Below are 9,271 nucleotides of genomic sequence, written 5' to 3'. Positions count from 1 at the left end.
TCTTCACCCCCTCCCCTTCCCCTTTTCCTCTGAGAAGCTGCTACCCCACCTACCCACCACTCCCACCTCACCCTCTGCAGCTATCCCTGGGGCATCAAGTCTCTCCCACTGAAGCCAGACAAGGCAGCCCTCTGCCACATATGTGCCATGTGCCAGGGGCCACGGACCAGCCCATGTATGCCTTTTGGTCAGTGGTTCAGTCTCTGGAAGCCCCCAGGGGTCCAGGTTAGTTGACACTGTTGGTCGTCCTATGGGGTTGCCGTCCCCTTCAGCTCCTTCAATCCTTCCCCTAGCTCTTCCACAGGGGTCCCTGACCTCAGTCCAACTGTTGACTGTAAATCTCTCCATCTGTCTCAGTCAGCTGCTGGTAGCACCCCTCAAAATACAGCCATGCGAGGTTCCTGTTTGCAAACACAAAAAATAATTTCTGATCATAAATATAATTATTCATTCTAAAATTTTTATGGAGTGTTGGAAAGGTAAGAGGAAAAGAATAGTTTTCAGACTTAGAACCAGGGGGGAGGGGGCAAAACAAAAAACTCAGAAAAGAATTGGTATACGTCTCGGCATCTTTCTCTCCAAGGCATATATGTCAGTGTTTTGTTTTGTTTTATCTTGTTTTTGTGATCTTCGTGTGCTAACAGTCCAGCTGAAGTTCTAAGTTATCTCCATTTATTCACAATCATCATCATCATCATCATCATCATCATCATCATAATCACAATAATAACGAACCACATCAAGCTGCAGTGGGCAGAGCAGAGTAGGCTCCCGTCCTGAACTCCACATCAGTTTCGTTCACACGGACAGCGTACAATAATTGTATATCTTTCATATACTCTGACCATTGTCGGTCTCACTTTATGAATTGATTTGCTCTTGTAATAAAGACAAATATTCAGTATCAGAAATGAAAAAAAATGCTATCAATTTTTGTCTTTTTTTTTTTTTTTTTTTTTTTTTTTTACTTTATCCGCATTTATTTATGCTGAATTTATTCCCGCGCCATGAGCTTTTGTTTCTTCAGTTTCTTCTGGGATATCTTTTTCTTCTGTGCAACCTCCTCTTCTGGCTTTGGAACAATCTGTTCCTTCTCAGTGAGGATCATCTCGATGTGGCAGGGGGAGCTCATGTATGGGTTAATCCGGCCGTGAGCTCTGTAGGTTCGTCTGCGCATCTTAGGAGCCTTGTTCACCGACTCCACCATTATATCGCCGGAATGGCACACACTGCTTCTTTAAAGTGACATCCTTCAGATACTTGGTGGCTTTGCGGATATGCATACCCTTGATGGCCTGGGCAGTTTCCCGGGTGTTCTTAAAGTGAACACGAAGGTTTGAGCCTCTTGACTTGCATGATTTGCAGTGGGTTTTCTGGGTCCAGGGAGAAGCGAACCATCTTCACAGGTCACTGTGAACGCAACGACTAGTAACTAACACAAATCAGCTAATAACCCAAGAGGTTTAAACTACCGACACTGCTCAGAGAAGAGCTATTTTCATGATTAATCCAAAGGTGTCCTAAGAAATGACATCATCGCAGCAATTTTATGTCTTAATAATAATTTCACTCCAAATAGACTCGAACACACCTCTTAAAAGCCATTTGCATTTCTATGGGTATGACTGAAATATTTTTTTCATTTTTATAACTCAGTGTAAATGTTTTATTAATTTATAAGAGCTAAGAAAAACACCATACTTTCATTCACCAAATATGCTAAAATATTTCTTAAGCTGATTTACAGGTTTTTTTTAATTGTTGTTTAGATAACATTTAAGCTGAGAAATTTCAAACTTTTACTTTGTTAAAACTGTCTTTTCCAACCAGAGATCAGAGAATTCTTCCTGTGATTCTTCTAGTGTTAGGCATCATAATATTGCACTTATTTTTTGAATGTCTCTGAGACCAACAGCTTATAGTTATTCTGTCTAACTCAGTAAAGAAACCAGAAATGTCTCTTGATTATATACACAATTTACTTTCTCTTCTTAACAACTTTGATTCGCACATAAGCTTATTAATTAAATATGTATTTTCACCCTTCTCTAACTTACACTGTTTCATTTGTTTAACTGCAGTTACATCAAAATAGAACATTTTAATTATTGTTTCTGTCACTACACTATAATTCTTTAAGGAATTTTATTGTTTCATATGATTTTTTAGTTGTTTGTTTTTAGATAAGGACTTACTACGTGGTTCAGGCTGGCTTCATAATTCTACTTAATCTGATTCCTGAGTGCTATAGGCTTGTCCACCATGCCTGGCTTAGGTTTTCTTGATGACACTGTGAGTTTTTTTAAAGTCTCCCCAAATATCAATGAAAAATAAAAATGAAATACTACATAGAGATTGTCTTATAATCAGATATTTTTTATAGTTGCATATGGAAAGATATAAACAATGTCAAAGTCTATCTTGCTATTACAATACATATAGCAAATTGTATTCTCCCCCTGGCAAAGTTTTAAACATTATGTGGAAGAGTTCACAAGACCTTGTTAATGTTATTTCTGGACTTTAATATTTTTAGCTGCTATTTGAAACTCAATAATTTTATTTGACAATAAGAATCATACATGTTTCATATGTAACATGATACTTCATAATATCGATAAATTGTGGAATGACTAAATTCATCTAATTAGTGTTTTCATTGTCTCATGTAATTATTTTGTGATTAAATTATTTGACATTGACTTTGCAATTTTTAAGAATTCATGTGAGTACAAAATACTTTTAAGTATATTGATTGAGTGTTGGAGACTACTTTGCTGTTTGTAAATATATATATGTATATATAATATTTAATTATTTTTATTTTATGTGTGTGGCTGTTTTGCCTGCATATATATCTCTATACTACCTGGGTACTGTGCCCACAGAGTCCAAAAGAGAGTGTCAGAATCCCTGGAACTAAAGTAACATATGGTTGTGAACCACGATATGGGTGCTAGGAATTCAATTTGGATCTTCTAGAAGAATATCCAGTAATCTTATCTTCTGAGCCATCTCCCCAGCTCTGTGTGTGTACATAAATTATATATATTTGAGGTTGTTTTGTGAGACAAGTTCTCACTATGTAGCCCAGACCAGGATGGCTTCTAACACAGAGATCCACTTACTCCTGCTTCCTAGCGAGTCCTGGTATCAAAGATGTGTGCCATCATGGTTGACTGGGGGGTTACTTGAATATGTGTTGTTTTTGCAGAAAGAATGTGTCTCCCTTTCCCCATTCATATTCCTATTTATTTTGTCTCACTGTAGTAGTTGACATTTGCCTCACAGATTTGAGATATTATGCAACAATTAGGACATCCATATTAACCTGAAGGAATGCATATCACTGTTTCGTGCTTAGTTGATCTCAACTGCTTCAACTTATTAAAAAATATCACTTCTTAGTTTAACATATTTCAGTGAGAAGTGTTCTTTATGCGATGCCTTCTTAGCCAGTGAGTAGAATGCAGACTTCCCACGGGTTTTGCTTGGTGGGAGCATGCAACACTTCTAACACACTGAGAACTAGACGTCAACATTGTAACATCTTAGCCGCATAGAGTTGAAGTTGCTGTTGTTAAATATGTTGTCTTTACAAGTTTTAACTTCTTGTCTTGTTTTTATAAACTTAATTTCAGTTTGTTTTTGGTGTGTTCTGGAACAGACAGTCCCTCGAAAGACTGAAGGAATGCATTCATTAAGTACTCTTAGAAATTAAACCTTTGGGAACCTAAATATATATATTTTTCTGCCCTTCAAATGCTATGTGTCCTCAGGAATGTTTACTTTCATGTTTTCTTATAAGGCAAGAATATCCTGAATGTTTCGAAGCTAATTTTCTTTTTCTATATAGAGGCATATAGTGTCTGTGTGTGTGTTGTATGTGTGTGTATATACATTTATGTATATATATGTATGTATGTATGTATGTATATATATATATATATGCACATATGTATGCCCAATCAGATGCATGTAGAATCTATAGGATGACATTAGGGCGTCCTTCATATATGCTCAATTGTCCATCACTTATTTTATTAAGGTAGGGTTTCTCACTGCTTCTGAGGCTCACTGTTTGGGTAGACCAGCTGGCCAGTGAGCCTGCAGGTCCATGCTGCCAGACCAGGCTTTTATGTGTGTTCCGAACTGAGGCTTGTGAACACAGACCCTTTACCCACTGAGCCATCTTCTTAGACATCACATTCATTTTCAAAAAAACAGTTTCAGTCTTAATTTCTACCACAGTAACTATTAAATTTTTGTACATCTCTAATTAATTCTGTCAATGAATTCTTCATAAAATATAGTTTGTGGAACTTAAGTTAAAATAAATTTTATTGTTATATAACATAAATACAATGACTGCATGTTTTTTAAATTTATTAAATTTTGACAAATGCATGCAGGACCACTCCCATTCATCTATTTTAATATCTCATAAATACTATTTCCTTCCTTTAGAAAGTTTATTTAAGAGTGACTTTTCTTTTTCAATATAGGAATTTTAACCAATAAATTTATCTTAAGCACTGATTTAGATATAATCTGTAAAATTAATATGTTTTGTCCTCAATTTCATTTAGTTTAAATATTTTATGATTTCTCCTTTTAATTTTGTATTTACTCAAAAGATTCATTTAGGCAAATTTTGTTTAATTTCCAAATATCTTTCCAATTCTAGATTTTTTTAAGAGAACATTTTTAAAAATTTTTAACGTTCCCTTCATTTATAAATTGTAGTCATTTTCTATCCCCACCCCCTCACTCATGTTCTTCTTCACTAGCTGGAACTCTCTTTTCATCAAATTACCTATTACTTTCATATCTTTGTGTGTGTGTGTGTGTGTGTGTGTGTGTGTGTGTGTGTGTGTGTGTATGTGTGTGTGTGTGTGTGTGTGTGGTCTGCTGAGTTTATCTAGAGTTTCAAATTGCAGGATTTTAGGCACTGATTTTCAACTCAGTTACTCTATGGTCATAGTGCATATGATTTCATCACTTGCTAGTTTATTCAAGCTTGCTTACTTGGCTTCTGTTGTGTAACAATAAGTATGTCGAGTTGTTTGGCTGTCCTTTATACTCTTAATATTTTATACCTGTTTATTCTCTTTATTGGAGTGCACAGATGTAATTGTGGGTGTGTCTTCTCAGCTTTGTTTTGCTTTATTATGAAATCCATTATTTTGCATCTGGAGCAGGGATAATTGGTGCATGCCACCATGTCCAGTGTTACTATAATTTTTTGCCTTTAGTTTTATATTTTTCTATATTAATTTATTGTTTTACCTTGGTTTTTCTTTTATGGCTTTAAAATGAGTCACTACTTTTGTTGCTTGGCTGCATGGGTTTTGGCAATGAAGTTCATTCTGATCTCTGTTGCTCTGTGTTACGTAATGGTTTCCTCCTACACCGGCTGCAGTTTTAATTCTTTATGACAATAGTTTGAGCCACTAGATTATTATGTACCTTGGTGTGATTTTGTTAATTTTTATACTGCCTTTTTAGCTCAGAATTGAAACTTGCAATTTTCATCTATCTAGAGAAAATTTAAGAATTATTTCTTTAAATGTTCCCTCTTCAAATATTTTATTCTGTCTCTATCAGTCATTTTTATATTTGAAATTTTGTGATGTATTATTACCTAAAATATTTGTTTATAAATTGCTTTAACCTGTATTTAGTATAGTATTTCAGAACATTTGAAAGTAATTAAAGTTGACAGAACTTCAGAACTCTGAAGAATATATTGAAAAAGATCTCAGAAGATGGAAATATCTCCCATGCTCATGGATTACAGAATTAATATAGTGAAATGGCCATCTAGCCGAAAGCAATCTACAGATTCAATGCAATCCCCAAAAAAATTACAACTCAATTTTTCATAGAATTAGAAAGAGAAATTTGCAAATCCATTGGAATAAAAAAAAAACCCAGGATAGCGAAAACTATCCTCAACAATAAAACAACTTCTGGGGGAATCACCATCCTTGATCTCAAGCTGTATTACAGAACAATCATGATTAAAACAGCATGGTATTGGCACAGAGACAGGCAGGTAGATCAATGGAATAGAATTGAAGACCCAGAAATGAACCCACACACCTATGGTCACTTGATCTTTGACAAAGGAGCTAAAAATGACAGCATTTTCAACAAATGGTGCTGGTTCAACTGGAGGTCAGCATGTAGAAGAATGCAAATTGACCCATTCTTATCTCTTTGTACAAAGCTAAAGTCCAAGTGGATCAAAGACCTTCAAATAAAACTAGATACACTGAAACTAATAGAAGAGAAAGTGGGTGGAAGAGTGTTGAACACATGGGCACAGGCAAAAATTTCCTGAACCAATGGCTTATGCTCTTAGGTCAAGAATCAACAAATGGGACTTCATAAAAAAAAGCAAAGCTTCTATAAGGCAAAGGACACTGTCAATAGGAAAAAATGGCAACCAACAAATTGGGAAAAGATCTTTATCAATCCTACATCTGAGAGAGGGCTAATATCTAATATATACAAAGAACTCAATAAGTTAGACTCCAGAGAATCAAATAATCCTATTAAAAACTGAGGTACAGAGCTAAACAAGGAATTCTCAACTGAGGAATACCTAATGGCTGAGAAGCACCTAAAGGAATGTTCAACATCCTTAGTCATCAGGGAAATGCAAATCAAAACAATTCTGAGATTGTGGTGACCTCATATCAGTCAGAATGGCTATGACCAAAAATCTCAGGTGACAGTAGATGCTGGTGAGGATGTGAAGAAGAGAAACATTCCTCCATTGTTGGTGGGATTGAAAGCTGGTACAACCACTCTGGAAATCAGTCTGGCAGTTCGTCAGAAAATTGGACATTGCACTACCTGAGGACCTAGCTCTATTACTCCCGGGCCAACAGATGTTCCAACTTATAACAAGGACACATGCTCCACTATGTTCATAGCAGCCTTATTTATGATAGCCAGAATCTGGAAAGAACCCAAATATCCTTCAACAAAGGAATGGATACAGAAAATGGGTACATTTACACAATGGAGTACTATTGAGCTATTAAAAACAATGACTTTATGAATTTCATAGACAAATGGATGGAACTAGAAAATGTCATTCTGGGTGAGGTAAACCAGTCACAAAAGAACACACATGGTATGCACTCACTGATAAATGGATATTAGTTCAAAAGTTTAGAATACCTATGAAAAAATTCACAGATCTTATGAAGCTCAAGAAGAAGGAAGACCAAAATGTGGATGCATTTGTCCTTCTTAGAAGGGAGAACAAAATACTCACAGGAGGAAATAGAGGGACAAAAGAGTAGAGCAGAGACTGAAGGAAAGGCCATCCAGAGACTGCCCCCCCTGGAGATCTATCCCATCTGCAGCCACTAAAGCCAGTCACTATTGCTGACGCCAAGAAGTGCTTGCTGACAGGAGCCTGATGTGGATGTCTCCTAAGAGGCTGTACCAGAGCCCTGCTGATACAGATAAGGATGCTTGCAGATAACCAGTGGACTGAGCACCGGAATCCCAATGGAGGAGTTAGAGAAAGGACTGAAGGAGCTGAAGGGGTTTTCAACCCTGTAGAAAGAACAGCAATATTAACCAAGCAGACCCCACCAGATCTCCTAGGAACTAAACCACCAACCAATAAAGTACACATGGAAGGACCTATGGCTCCAGCTGCATATGTAGCAGAGGATGGCATTGTCTGGCAACAATAGGAGGCGAAGCCCTTGGTCCTGTGAAGGCTTGTTTCCCTAGTGTAGGGGAATGCCAGAGAGGTGAGGTGGGAGTGGGTTGGTGGGAGAGGGAGTATCCTCATAGAAAAAGGAGGAAAGGGTATGGGAGAGGGGGGAAATGAGAAAGGGATAACATTTGAAATATAAATACATAAAACATTCAATAAAAATTCAAAAAGAAAAAATGTTGGTAATATATTGTAATAAGGCCTACTATTGGAGATTCTATTTTTGCACGATAGGAAAGTATAAAATGGAAAAAACTTCTGTAGATGGAGTGACCAGTCAGATAAAAGTGGTGACATTTCAGCTGGGTATTAAAGAATGAAAGTAGTTATGCTTGCTAGAGGAGGAAGAGAGGTTTGTTGGAAACAAAGCAAAACCCTGGAATGGCTCCAAGATGTAAAACAGCCTTGATTTGTGGGGATCGATGGGCCATTTACTGTTTTAGAAGTTGACTTATGAAGAAAGGAATGCTTATCAAGTGGCCTACCCAGATTGTGAGTATCTTTGATCATTATCCTAATAAGTGTAGATATGAAATAAAAGTAGAAAATTGACTTTCATTCTTTAGGAAATTATTTAATGTGAATGTTAATAGGATAAAGACTCAATCAAAGGAACAAGTAATCATTTATTTTTATTTTTATTTTTTTAAGCAATTTAATCTTAAGAATGCTGACCTGCTCCCAGGTTTTCCAATTGGTCCTTGTTTTACATGGACAAGTAAGTAACTATTCAGTTTGCCCTTGTTGGGGTCATTGTCTCATGCTCCAAGTGAGAAAATGTAACAGATCAACTGCTTTAGTGTTACTCATGTGATCATATGGGACAGATCTTAGCCTTTTACATTTCAGATATTTGGGGTGTAGGTCGGCCCCCATTTTCAAAAACATCAATGACTTAGTTTACTGAGTAATGAAGGACTGATCTCAAGCTAGCATTGACTCTTGCCAAGGATGACCTATGGAAATAGTAGATTTCCCCCATCAGTTTCAATCTCTTTGAACAGATAATTTAGAGGAGAATAAAAAAAAATCCTGAAAATTAATGGCAATTTTGAAATAGAATATTTTGTCAAAATCAAATTCATTTCATCAAATGCATGAGAAGAATGCAACGAGTAAATGAGGTATGAATAACTGTAAGATTGGACAATTACCACCTCAGAAACAATATATTTGTGAAGTTAATTCCTCTTGAACATGAACAATCCCCTTACACTTGACCCCTTTCTATTGCCTCTCCCATGCTTGAACTCTCCTTGAACTTTGAAGATCCATCTTGAGGGTATGATATGGCCATCTCTTTTGCATCTGGTTATTTTAGCTCCAATTTGCAGCCCTAAAATGGCAATTATGGTGATATATTGCTCAAGTCACCCGACATGGATTAGTATCAGGATCAGCACATTTATGCACAGGAGTAGTGAATGGAGACTGTGGCTATGATTTTAAATGACTTGATTAATTCTGAAACAACATTTCAGAGTCCATTAGGTCCAGCAGGTGTTGGGGTGCAGACCGTGTTTT

At 36.4% G+C, this 9,271-nt stretch overlaps 1 non-coding gene and 1 pseudogene across 1 annotated transcript; both read right to left on the bottom strand.

Annotated features, from left to right (window-relative positions):
* Nucleotides 1-972: 972 nt before the first annotated feature.
* Nucleotides 973-1,398, bottom strand: LOC116912399 (annotated as a pseudogene).
* A 78-nt stretch (nt 1,399-1,476) lies between these two features.
* Nucleotides 1,477-1,542, bottom strand: LOC116912947. The gene has a single exon (XR_004389515.1). It is a non-coding gene; the product is annotated as a small nucleolar RNA SNORD58 (small nucleolar RNA).
* Between the last annotated feature and the right edge of the window lie 7,729 nt (nt 1,543-9,271).

This window comes from Rattus rattus, chromosome 11, assembly GCF_011064425.1.
Source record: "Rattus rattus isolate New Zealand chromosome 11, Rrattus_CSIRO_v1, whole genome shotgun sequence".
In the NCBI taxonomy this organism is placed as follows: Eukaryota; Metazoa; Chordata; class Mammalia; order Rodentia; family Muridae; genus Rattus; species Rattus rattus.
The sequence above is the reverse complement of the archived record's forward strand: the minus strand, read 5'-3'. Positions and strand labels throughout refer to the sequence as shown.